At 32.7% G+C, this 14002-nt stretch overlaps 2 long non-coding RNA genes across 2 annotated transcripts; one reads left to right on the forward strand and one right to left on the reverse strand.

Annotated features, from left to right (window-relative positions):
- The first annotated feature begins 757 nt into the window (after window positions 1–757).
- LOC145630583 (uncharacterized) lies at window positions 758–9862 on the forward strand. Its single transcript, XR_014112104.1, has 4 exons — window positions 758–1118; window positions 4667–4765; window positions 4868–4909; window positions 9422–9862. It is a non-coding gene; the product is annotated as an uncharacterized LOC145630583 (long non-coding RNA).
- A 1957-nt stretch (window positions 9863–11819) lies between these two features.
- LOC145630584 (uncharacterized) lies at window positions 11820–12717 on the reverse strand. Its single transcript, XR_014112105.1, has 2 exons — window positions 12497–12717; window positions 11820–12040 (listed from the first exon to the last, which is right to left on the reverse strand). It is a non-coding gene; the product is annotated as an uncharacterized LOC145630584 (long non-coding RNA).
- Between the last annotated feature and the right edge of the window lie 1285 nt (window positions 12718–14002).

Consider the following 14002-nt stretch of genomic DNA (forward strand, 5'->3'; position numbering starts at 1 on the left):
CAAAACAATTGTTAATACTAACATCACTAACATCAAAATATACATACCATCAAAATAAATATATGAGAGAAAAATAAAAGGTAATAGATAGTTCACAACACTCAATCTCAACATGCTATTCATGCTTCTTCTACTTGTCACTTCTCTTTATTTTGTCATACGGGTCGCCATATAAATGGGTTATCACAAGGCTATGATAGCTACAAATACAAATATGAATCAGCAAAAAACCGATAACATACACTAATAAGAAAATACGCACTAAGTGTATGTAACTTTAAAATGCAAAGGAAAAATGCCTTTAAAACCCCTTTCAAACCAAAAACAATTATTTGTCCTTAAACAAACTCAATATACTTTTTATTTAGGCCCAAAATACTTTACAATGTACGAACTCAGTTAATAACGAACCAAAACGCGTTAAAATATGGCGCCTTGCTTTGTCAAATAGGCTTGCTGCCATCAGATTTCCAAGCACGACTCACAAATTAAAGTTATTTGAGGATGTCGAGCATAACCCTGAAATTCGCATGCGAAAGATCTTTGAAATTATAGGATAAAATTAAGTATACTTCTACTTATTATTATTTTATTCTATATTAGGTAACCCAAGTAATATGAAAACATTGAAAGGAAGTCCATGTTTCTTCTTGGCCCAATTAACTTGTGCCCACTATTCTCCGTCACTGACTTAAATAATCACTTTACTCTTCCAAATACAAAAGAAATAAAAGGGAAATAGAGGAGTAAAAAAAGCTTCCAATTTCTTCTTTAGCCAAAATTGATCCTCTTACTCAATCATGTCAAAAAAGGAAGGGAATCAAATTTGCAAAGGATTTACATGGACAATCCCACTGAATCACAATAAATTATATTGGCCAATATAAATATTTAAAATTAAGAAAGAAAATTATTTACCCAATTAATTTTGGGTATTATCTCCTTGCTTCCAAAAATATCATAAATATTTGTGTATAAATTAGAGCCCTTATACCTAATTGGGGTATGCAAATTTACTCAGAATAAAGAAGGAGAATTACTAAGAAGATTGTGAATCAATGGAATTGAAGCGAGAAGGTGGGTGTTCAAGGGTTCAACTCGGCAGCAAATTAGTCATTGTGAGCATAAAACCATCTCCTTAATTATATTGTTCTTCTTAAATTTTCTTTTTAATACTCTAAATCTAATGATCTTGTAGTTTCGGTTGATTTTGGTATCACTCGCATGAAATTGATTACGAGGACCTAAATTTTTGTTTAATATTCTAGTTCAATTGGTTTTTAGTTTCACCATTATAAGCTAATCGTGATTTGTAGTATGTAAATTTGCTCTTCTTCAAATTACATATTATTACTAGCAACGTCAATCTTAATTAAGGTTTTAATTAGGGTTATAATCTTAAATTAGGGGCATAATTTAATTTGATATAGTTAATTTTGAAATTTGTTCTTTGTGATTAATTTGTCTTTGATTAATGAATCTCTATTCCAAACACGTTTGGATTTAGCTATTGTAGGTTGCGATCTTACTTATGATAAAGATTTCAATTTAGAGGCAGTATTGGTCAAGTCCAAAAGAAATGATTAAAAAATGATGAAGAGTTCGCCATATGAACATTTACAATTAATCTTGAGTTTAGTTAATTACTAGTCCTTTATGCATAAGACGTTTTATTAATTATTATTATGTGTCATCTATGTCATAACTTTGTGAAAATACCCTAACCAAGCGATAGAAATAAAATATATAAAAATCATGTAGATGATTAGAAGTATGTACAAAGAATTTTGTAATTTGTCATCAAATATGATTTTAACAATTATTTATTTTTCATGATTGAGCAAATTCTATAAGTACCAAAATTATAATAAATCTTGAGAAATTTATCAATACTGCGTAATGTACCCTTAATTAGCACCGTATTTACTTATAGTTTAAATTAATATTTTATTAAAAAGTATTTTTTTTAATTTAAAATACATTCATGCGATTTGAAACTTTTATGTTATATGCTAATTTATTTCACATTTTTTGTTTTATAATTTGAACATGTTTTTTTTCATTACATGTCATTTATTTGATTCCGTATCAATAATTGCAATCATTGCTTTTGTCGAAATTATGTTTATTGTTTGGTAAGTCTACAACTAATAAATTTCTCTTTAAACAAACCTTGATTTTTTCCTGTATTAATAATGGGTTATGAGGGGCATAATGGTCTTTAGGAGGGACACCCATACATCACCTCTTGGATGATATAATATCAATCAATCAATCAATCAATCAAAGCCTTAATCCCAAAAGTGGGGTCGGCTAACATGAACCAAATTTGATTATTCCGATATCTGTTTGGCTCATGTCATGGGATGTGAAGAAGTTTTATACTGGCTGTCACTGGCCTACCGTAACCCTCCTCCTTTATCCAGGCTTGGGACTGGCAGCGGGAAACCCACTGGCGGAGTTTCTTGGATGATATAATAATGATGCTAAAATTATTGGCTTATTGCTTAAATCTTATGTTAGTTATTATCCAACTTTGCTATCATCTCTTATAGATAGTACGGAGTAGAACAATAGTAGCTTTTATCTTTTTTATATCGTTAGTTTGATTTTCTAAACCTCCTTTCTACATACATATATAGGTAAATAGTTGCAAAATTCGTATGCACTCGCAATATTTATAAATACTACTTCGGTTGATGTATGCACTCATAATATATATGAAGAGTCTTGAATTGATTGATTTTCAGTTGATACAGTATACAATAGTCAACACATACCAAGTAATGTAATAGGTTATTTATTTATTTATTTTAAAATCTAGGGAAATTCTACATGGTGGCCCTCAAGGTCCACATTTTCTATTTGGTGGACAAAAAAAATACCATAATTTCTAGTGGCGTTAAAGATTTGTAAAACTGTATGTAGTGCCCTTATTTCATTAATGGACTTAACCAACAAATTATGGCTAACCTTTTAGCTCAATATAGTTAAGTTACTAACTTACCCATGAATTAAAAAAATACTTTTTTTTTCTTTTTCCCCTTTCTTTTTCTTCTTCTTCTTCTTCTTCTTCCCTTTCCCTATCATAACTTAGGCCACCCTCTTGCCTCAATTAACTTTCTAACCACCTCCCATTCTTTCCCATTTCTTTTTCCGGCACCTCCACCTTCCCCTTTCTCCTCGCCACACCACTAAGCACCAACAACAACAATGACGTCGCACGACCACCTTAAAACCCACGGAAAATCTTGATTAGATTTTCAACCCTTTTCTGTTCCCAACTAATCCCTTAATGTCACACAACGCGAGTCTAAACCACCATACCACACAAGACGCGCACCACCGTTTCACGCGAACCACCATATCACGCCACACACCAGATCGCACAACAACTAGATCGTGCGACCGCTACCGTATCACCTTAGATACCAGATCGTACCCCTGGCCTTCCTCTTCCATTCTGATTTCTGGCCACCCCACCTAGAAACTTTCTCGATATTTAACTACCCTTAGAAAACCAAACTACCCTACCCTTAAAATCCTTCACTAACTCAGGTGTTGGGATTATTGGTTAGGTTTGCATTGATTTTAAGGAGTGGCAAGGGGAGGTTAGGCACTGACCAGGTGGCTAGGGAATGTAGGGGGAGTGGGAAGGGAAGGGGATTCGTGGTTGGGGATGGAGGAGAGAGAAAGGGTAGTTTAGGTCGCCAGATGGTGTTGTGGCAGTGGCAGCTGGGTGGTGGACTGGTGGTGGTAAGTCAATAAGGGTTTGGGTTAAAATATTAGGAGGTAGGTTAGTAATCTATTGGATTATGGTTAAAAAAATGAGCTCAAAATCACAAATGGGGTTTGGGTTAAATTATATGGAGGTTAATTGGTTAGTAATTTATTGGATTATGGTTAAAAAAATGAGCTCAAAATCACAAATGGCTAACCATATAATGAAAAAAGATCACTAATTAGAATTATACCAATCTTTAGTGCCATTAAAAATTATGACATTTTATTTGTCCACCAAATAGAAAATGTGGATCTTGAGGGCCATTATGTATTATTTCACTAATATCTATAATAGAATATATAAATGTAACTTAGGCTTATCCTAGGGGCTGGACAAACTAATTAGCCCTCACTATTGTGTGCCACTTTATAAATCTAACATAGTGAGTAACAACTCCGAAAACTACAAGGTAAAGAGAAATAATTAAAACGAGTAACACTCAAAAGTTTAGTGTTAATTTTTTTTTTTTTTTAAAAAGTTATGCGATATAGCAAGATATTTTAAACAATATATGGAGTAAAGTGCTTTTTTTTTTAAGGATTTAAATCCGAAACCCCAAAATTACAAAAAAAAATGAGGAAAAAAAAAGTTATTTTGGGTATTTTCGGGGTGTGATGCTTATATAAGTATTAAGCTAAGTTTGGTAACATTAAAATGTAATCATTGTATTTTGTTAAGATGTTGAGGGGGATCTCATATATATATATATATATATATATATATATATATATATATATATATATAAAATTATTACTTTAAACACTAATAATTATCTTATCTAAAATTTTAAATTTATACTACATAATATTCTATTTTATGAAGCAATTATTTTAAAATACATATATATATATATCGCGTATTTATCTATTGTTTATATACTAGGATTCACCAACGAAGGATTTGTCAAATTTTAGTATGACGGACTTAGAGCAGTATGAAAACCACCTGGAAAATTCTCTACGCCAAGTTCGATCAATGAAGGTATTTATTTTTTAATTTTTCAAATCAGTACAAAAACTCATGTGTTTTAATTTACTTTAACATGTTAGTATCTTAGTCATTTATTTTGTTTATGATTGGCAGAACAAACGTATGCTCCACCGGATAGAAGATCTTCATAAAACGGTATGGTTATTTCATAATTTTATTGTTGATATAAGTACATACTAATTGGTGTTTAGATTTAGATCTTAATTAATTAAAATTATATATACATATGGTAACTAGAGATAGATACATACTTCTAGTTTAGAGAACACATAAAAATTTATACTCTCTATAAAATTAAATAAACTAATCAATTACACTATATGTCTTATATGTAAAAGTAACCAATCATTTTAACATGCAGTTTAATAGGCAAAAGATTTATACTTCCTCCGTTCTGTTAATATTGCAACAAGGAGGAAATTACGCATCCCGAAACACCTTTTATATGCTAAATATCTATAATTGTGTAAGAATAAAAATTATAAAAAGTTGATATTATGAAAGTATTTTATGAGACGAATCCAACAAGATCCCACTTGACTATATTTTGCTTAACGTATAACTCATATTTTATGGTCAAACAAGAGTGATGAATAGTGCAAAAAGTCCATTATTGCAATATTAATAGAACGGAGGAAGTAATATATTTGATAATGACAATATTAATAAATTATTTTATGAAAGTACTTTTATGGTATCATATATTTATAAAGTTAAGGATTATGTCTTTACAGAAAATTTACTTTTATATATACTGTTGCACATAATATAGTAGGGAAGACTATACATAAGAAGAATAGTGTAGACCTGCCTAAAAAAAATAAATATTATTAGCAACAAAAAAAAATTAAAACAGTTTTTAAAGTGCAATGAGCCCATTGACGAACCTAACATAAAATCACTCTTGTGAGCATTTGGATTTATTCTCTCTCCGAACTCTCTATGACCCCCAACCCCATAAAACCGTAGGAACTCGCCGGAGTTTCGGCGCCACAACCGCAATCTGGCAAGTTTCCTCCTCTTCTTCTTTTACTTCGTTCCCTTCTCCTCTTCTTCTTTCCCCTTTTTTGCTTTTAGGCGTCTTCATCCTCACAAATTAAACTACGAGTCGACTCCCTCATCTTTTCTCTTAAAGATCAATTATTCTTATTTTAGAAGGTGTTTTGTGAGTCTTATCCCGCCTAAGAAGATTTCGAAAAGCCCCTGTATTACCCACCTTAGAGGGGAAGGTTCACGTTCAAAGTATTTCGCCGGCAAATCAAAGTATAAGAACTAGGCCTAACGCCACTGTCAAAGGTCATTGGTAATTTTGACTGTGACGAAAACGGTAAAGTTAAGGTTTTCATAGGTCCTTGCACTAAAGGGCTAGGCCTAACGCTGCCGTCAAGATTGGTTCGTGACGGAAACGACGAAGTTAGGGTTAGGGTTTTGAGTTTCTTTGCTATTATGGTTTTGGATTTTGGGTTCGAAAGGTGCTCTTCGATTTGGTCTTGTTACCCAAGTATGTTTTTTCTTGGTGTTATTAAGAGTTTACTTTACTTTTTAAATTATGTAAGGCTTATTTAAGTCTTTCTTTGTTGTTGTCTTGTATTTTTGGTAGTATTGACTATAGTATATTTAATTTTATAATTGTGTGAGGAGGGAGTTTAGATTTCTCATTAAGGGATTTGGTTTTATTGTATTGTTGAGAAAGTTAACAGGTGGTGTTGTTATTTGGGAGACAAACAAAAAGTTGATCATGGCTAGAGTGAAGTGTGTGTTATGTTGGAATGATTATTGTTGTCATTCTTTTTCCTTCTTTGTAGTGATAATTACTCTTAAAATTTTCTATCCGAAGTAGGCGCCCAAACTTTATTTTGGGGTTTCTCGAACCTCGACGTTGTCAAAGCTTTCTTGCCAACAAGAATAGCTTGTGAACGAAAGGTCACATGTGCAATTGACCAGTTACATGGCCTTACTTGGTGATAAGTTGATCCTACTAGGTAAGATTAAACTAGCCATGATTGAGAAATTTCGGTAATCTCTGCTCTGTTTGTGTTTTGTAGTAGGTATCCGTTCTTTGGCCTATAAGGATGTCCTAATTTGCAACATGTCCTGCCAACCCCAGTTATGTAATATTGTTTTGGAAAATTTAACAACAACAAATCAAGCTTTGCCCCGTTCTCTCAAAATAGACGAACCTTTAAATCTTTCCCAAAAATAGACCAAAGTTTGCATCTTTTTTCTCCCAAAATAAACCCAAATGACAAGTGACTTGTACAACCGGTCATTTTTTTAAATTTTCTTTTAATTAAAAACCTTAAATTATTTTTTCAAATTTAAAAATACTTTCCCTCACCCTACTACTAACCATAACCTCCTCCACCTCTCCTCCCTTTCCAGCCACCACTCCCACTCCCTCTCCCCCTTCTCCCATTTTTTAATATCTCCCACTGCATTTTCAGACCACACCCCGCTCCCCATGAAAACCTTAAATTGAAAAACAAAGTGAGAAATTGATGTATAAAGAAAGAAGAATTGGAAGATTGAGAATTTAAAGGAAGATGAGATGATTTTGCAGGAAAGGTGCGCTGGTTGTTATGAGATGGGTGTGGGGTAGTTTCACAGTGTGGACGGGAGTTGGGTGGGCTGAAATTCGAAACTTGGTGGTGGTGGTGGTGGTGGTGTGAGGATGGTTATGGTAGATTTTGGGTATGGGTTTTTGGATGGTTTTGGTAGGTTGGTTGGTGGTTGGTATGATGTTTTGACTGACTTTGGTGGGTTGGTATGGGTGTTTTCTGTGGGTTGATATGGTGGTTTCGTTGTTATTGGTGGGTTGGTTGGTAGGTATGGTGATTTCGGTGGTTTTGGTTGTTGGTATGGTTGTATATGTGGTGGTTGTTGCTAATGGTGTACATAGGTGGTGGTGGTGAAGGTTAAGGTGTAGGTGGCGATAATTCCGGTGGCATTGAAGGTCGCCGACGTCAAGTTGGCCGTTGGTAGAGGAAGGGAGTGATTGTGGTGGGAAAGGGTGGAATTTTTTTTTTTTTTTTTTTTTTTTTTTTTTTTTTTTTTTGTAAAAATTATCAAAAAAAAAAAATGACCAACGATTTAATGATAAATGGAATTTTATCTGGTATAACAGGTAAGGTAACCTGTTTGGTCCTTTTTGGGAGAAAAATGTTAAACTTGTGTCTAATATTGGTAGATTTAAAGGTTAGTCCAATATGGGAATAGCGCCCAATGATTTGTTTGTTTATGTTAAATTTTCCTATTGTTTTAAGTGTCGAAAGTTTTAAAGACTTAAATGTTAAAATTCATGTAGTGGTAAGTTTTAGTTTTTGTTTCATATTTTGTAAACTCTGATTTTATTAATATATTTTGCTATCGTAAAAAAAAAAATGAGCATTGGGATTTGAAATTGGCAATCAAATGCACTTTTGCAAAAGCAAATTTTTACCACTCAAAATCACATGCATTATTTATATCATATTAATATTACCTTTTATTTGAAAAAAAAATATTTTCTAGCCTTGAATTGATAAATATGTGAGATCTATAAGACTTGTAAAGTATAAATTATTTTTCATTCTATTTTTCTTTGATTCACTACATACTATACTTGCAAAGTATACATTATTTATCATTCTATTATATATGGTGTTCAATTATATATCATTCACTACATGTTACAATTTTCTCACAGATGGAAAAAACCTTGGCACAGTTGAGTGAACAAAAGAATGCTAATGTAACATTGAATAACAATAACTCGACGCAAAACAAGTAAAGTTTTCCCTTTTATCGTTATTTCAATTAATTTGATTTAATCTTCACATTGATGACCAAAAATCCCTTAATCAACTTAATCTTTATAGAAATATTACTGCTGGTGTTAAATGATAGATAAATCCATTGACTACATTTATAATCTAATTACTTTGTAAATTGATTAGAATTGAACTATATAGTAACTTTAAGTGTATGTTATTCATATTGTCAAATGTCATATACTTATGTAAAATTTTGAAAAAAATAATTAAATACAAACTAAAACTAACCAAATTAGTGAGGCTACTATAATATGTATATCCCAATTAGATCTAAAACAAAAAGGATATAAAGTCTTCTAACCTTGTGGCTCCTCTGCTAACAAAGCAACGAAATAATATTTTAACACTTCCCCTTAAAACAAAAAGAATGTAAAAAAAAATTATAGATGACATGAAATTGCAAATATTAAGATGATGGAGAGAAATCAAAGTCCCTAAAGGTCTAGGTGTGTTGGATTTATACAAAGAATAAAAATTGAGGTGAAAAAAAGTATCCGTGAGCTAAAAAGGGATAGCAGACCTCCAACTTTCAACATAAGAGAGAAAGTGAAATTTAGTCGTATTGAGGATTATCATGCATTTTTGTTTCACAAATAAATATTGGACATCAAGGAGAGTTGGGTTAGCTACTTCCGACTTTACATGAGAATTAATTTTTAAAAGAATATTTTTTTAAAAAAAAAAAATCTTAATACACAGCAAATTAAACAACAACTCTTTCAAATTTAAATTTGTATAAACAAATTTTTAGTGCTTGTATAATTAAGATTACATAGATTTCATTATATTTTATTAATACAAGTGTTAGTTAATTGCATTTTAATTTCTTAAATAGATACCAGCAAAAGGTCTCGACTTCACCACTTAAGCAAACTCTCCCCATTTTAAAGAGTGAAAAGAAGAGATTCAAACCTTCATCTTCTAAACGCCTCAGGAGGAAGAAGGATAAGTATCCAGGCAAACCACTTTGTCCTCGTCGGGGGTTTCGGGGTGAAGATGACATGAATGAAGGTGATAGCAACCATGATACAGACAACTACTACTATGATAGTAGTGATTAATTAGTTTATTAGAACTTACAAGTTTGTTTTACCCTTTAGTTAAAATTGTTTTAATTGATTGTTCAGCGGTATTAAATTAGGAGCATGGACGGAGTTATGTTCAAAGCAATGAGGGTTGTTAACCTCACTTTATTATTGTAAACCTTGTTACATACAACAGTTAAAACATGAGAAATTAAGTCTTTAAATAAGGAAAATTTGTCAGAAACTACTTTTTAAAGGACATTTTTTTGTCAAAAACTACATTATAATTTTTTTTGTGAGAAAGTACCATTTAAACAATTTATTTTGCAAGGACATACCGCTCCTCAGATTTTCAAGTTTAACCTCAAAAACATGGCATTCATCAGTCACGTGATTTCATTAACCCTTTTTTCATATTATTTTCCTTCATTTAATCTTTCTTACCCCTTACCCCTTAATAATACCAAGTACCTTCTCTATCCTATAAAGGCATTGAATCAAAATTTCATTCTAAAATTGAATCTTTGTGGAAATTACAAACGAGTCTGAATATCAGGTAATTCGAGTATATATGTTACTTTGATTTTTGAAAATTTAAGTGTAGTGGATGTTAATAAATTATGCAACTACTCTTGTGCTTCATCTTTGCTTCCCATGCTTTAGTTTTCCCTTTCTTTCATACTCTACTTTTAAGGCTTTAACCATTTAGTAAGGGAAATGCGTAGGTGTCCCAAATATAATTTAAAATGATTTCTTTTATGCTTGATTTTAGTAGTTTGGTTGTTGTCTAGTTACAAGAGAGTTGTGATCAACCTAATAGTGATCATTTCTTTTGTTCAAGAGGACTAGGATGGTAGGGACAAAAAACAATAACAATGAATTGAATGAAGTACTGAGGCAACTAGAATTTGTAGCTTAACAGCTAGCTGAAAGGGGTAACAATAACAATCCCAACCCTACTGAGGAATTGCTTAAAAATATTTCCCAAAACAAACCTTCTATGTACCAGGAAGAATCTGACCCGACTGTACTTAAAATATGGTTAAGATAGTTTGATAAGTTGTTTGTGGTGGTAGCATGTTCGAATGAGTCTAAACTGAGTAGTGCAACTAACTACTTGAGGGGTGAAGCAGACTTGCATTATAGTGGCAATAAAATGATTAGGCTGTGAGAGCATTCCCCAATTTTGGATAGTTAGTGTTCAAGGAACAAGTGAGGGATAAGTTCTATCCAATATTGTTGCAAATGTAGAAAGCTGATGAGTTCCTAGAGCTCTAGATGGAGAATACACATTGACATAGTATTACACCAAATTAATAGGCATTGAGTTATCTAGATTTACCGATGATACTGTGGCTATTAATAGGCATTAATCTAGAAGGTTTGAGAAGGGATTCCCTCTTCCCTCAAATCCAAGTTATCAGGACAAGTGTTTGATAGAATGGATGAGTTGTATAGTAGAGCGATAGATCTTCATGCGTTGGAATTGAAGGAAAAGGCTGAGAAAGCGGAGTTGGAAGCTAAGAAGAATAAAAAAGAGCCTATGAGAAGTTCTGGACCTTTTGGGAACCAGAATAACTTTAAGAAGCAGAAGTTTAACATCCACCAAGTTAATAACTTCTTGAACAATTAAAATAACCAAGGTAGGAGTAACTTTCAATCTAAAGACTAACTACTAAGAGTGTACCATTGAAAAAGTTGTTCTAACAACCACCTAGGGAAGGACTACGATAGTTATCTAGTCACTTGTAATCTATGTAACAAACAAGAATATTTTGAGTATTATTCCAGGAATAAAGGGAGTCAAGGGAACAATCAATTTAAGAGCTGTACACTAGGTGAAAATATGAATTGGCCACCGGTTCAAAACCCCCCAATGCCACCGGTTTTGAACCGGTGGTCATTTGGGGGGTGGCAATACTCCGAAGCAAAGGCCACCGGTTCAAAACCGGTGGCAAAAATAAGTATTGCCACCGGTTAACCGGTGGCAATAACCCTTCCAGCTTTTTTTTTTTTTTTGGTATTATATATAAATGCCACCGGTTAACCGGTGGCAATGTGCATGTAAATATATATATATATATATATATATATATATATATATATATATATATATATATATATATATATATATTTTCCACTTGAAATATACTCCAATGATTCAATGTAATTATGTAAGAAACACAACATCGAAAAAAAACATCGAAATCAACCGAAATATAATCCAAAATATAATTATCATTAAATTGTTATTGTACAATACCAAAATCAAAAAAAATTACAACATAAAAATAAATTAATAAATAAATAAAATTACAACATCAGAAACAAAAAAAATAAAATTAAGTTTTAAAACAATATTCCAAAATCAACATCTTGATTTTTTTGACACAAACATCTTGATTCTTCGTGGAGTCATAATCTAATACCTGTATCAATTAAAACACCAAAATTAATAAAACTCAAGAACTAAAAAAAAAAAAAAATGCATTATCTACCCAGAAAACTCAAATTAATAATTAAAAAAAAAATTAACCCAGAAATCCCCGAAAAAAAAACTGAAAACTCAAAATAAAACAAAAAAACCTAAAAAAACGCATGCAATTTCACCAGAATACTCGTACAATTTCGAAAATCAGAACACCAAGATTAAAATTAATAAATAAAAACTCACAAAAAACACGAAAAAAAATTAAAAAAAAAATATTAAAAAAAAATCCAGAACACTCATGCAATTTCGAATTAAACATAAACCCAGAAACCCTTGAATAATCAAATTAAACCCAGAAACATAGACCCATCAACACTCATCAATTAAACCCAGAAAATTCCAAAATCAATTAAACATAGCAATTACAAAATCAATTAAACCCAGAAACCGTAACCTCGAAATATCAACCCCAAAAACTGCGAAAAAGAGCGAAAATTGGTGTTGATGATGTAGATCTGACGGTGTTGTTGATGTTGGTGTTGCTGGTGTGGTGGTGGCGTGGTGGTGATTTCGTGGGTAATGGATTTTTTTCGGGTGAAGTTGGGTGATTTCGGTGGTTGATGGTGGCTGTGTAGTGCGGATTTGATGGAGGACGAAGGAGGAGAACGGAGGAGAGAGGACGAAGGGAGACGAGAGAGAGAACAGAGAGGGAGAGCAGGATAGAGAGAGATCGAGAGAACAGAGAGGGAGAGAAGGAGAGAGAGGGGGAGTAAGAACGAAGGAGAGAAGGAGATAGAGAGAAGGAGGAGAGCAGGAGAGGCGATAGAGGAGAGAGAATATTAGGGTTAGGGTATATAAAGGAAGGGAAAAGAGAATGGTGGGCTTTTTTTTTTTATTATTTGATTATTGCCACCGGTTCAAAACCGGTGGCCTTTATCATTTATGCCACCGGTTCGGCTTGAACCGGTGGCAATGTACATATGCCTAATCCCGCCCATTTTTTAAGCCACCGATTTTCAAAAACCGGTGGCCATTGAGCGGTGTCTTTTTCAATTTTTCTACTAGTGGTAGGAAGAACAGAGTCATTAGAAGAGCTCTCAGGTTAATAATGGAATGAAATTACTACTACTGCAGAGTTTTAGTTAGACATATAGGAGTTAAAGTCTAATAAGTTTGATTAAACTAACCAAAGTGGTTAGATCGATGTTTCTTTATTTGATCTAAGGAGTTTTTGATTGCATTGAGGGAATGATAAGCCTATAAGTATTGGGATCGATTGTTTGGACTTAAAATTTGAGACTTTTACTCTATGGTGCCAATCAGTATGGTTTGTTAGGAAATATGAGGTATATCACCCGCGGAGATGAGTGAGTTAAGGAACAGTTATAAGATTTAATTTTTTGGAGAATGGGAATATTAGACCGAGTGCATCACCTTGGGGAGTACCCGTGTTGTTTGCAAAGAAAAAGGCTGGTAGCATGAGGCTATGCATCGATTATATGGATTTGAATAATGTAATAAAGTTTGCCTCAGGTAATAGAACCTCAGGCGAAGGTGAAGAAATCATTTTTAATCGACGCGGGATTGCACTATTTCCCAAATGACCTATTTGATTACTTGAAAGGTGCAGTGATAGTTTCTAAGATCAATCTGAGGTCAGGGTATCATCAACTGTGAATTGCAAAGAAGGAAATTTAGGACAAGGTATGTACACTATGAATTTATTGTAATACCTTTTGGGTTAACTAACTGTAGACACCTAAAAATGTCTCCCCAAAAACAAACTCGATGATGAAAAAACTTTCACCGCCGTTATTGGTTGGGTTGAGTATTTAATCTTTTGAGTGCTTTAATCCATATTCAATCCCAATACATTTCATAAACCAACTCAATGCTTAGCTTATTTTGCCAAACCATAACTTACTTTCCACTTTTCGTGTCCACATCACAAAACTAAGAG

Source organism: Chenopodium album, chromosome 5 (genome assembly GCF_948465745.1).
Source record: "Chenopodium album chromosome 5, dcCheAlbu1.1, whole genome shotgun sequence".
In the NCBI taxonomy this organism is placed as follows: Eukaryota; Viridiplantae; Streptophyta; class Magnoliopsida; order Caryophyllales; family Amaranthaceae; genus Chenopodium; species Chenopodium album.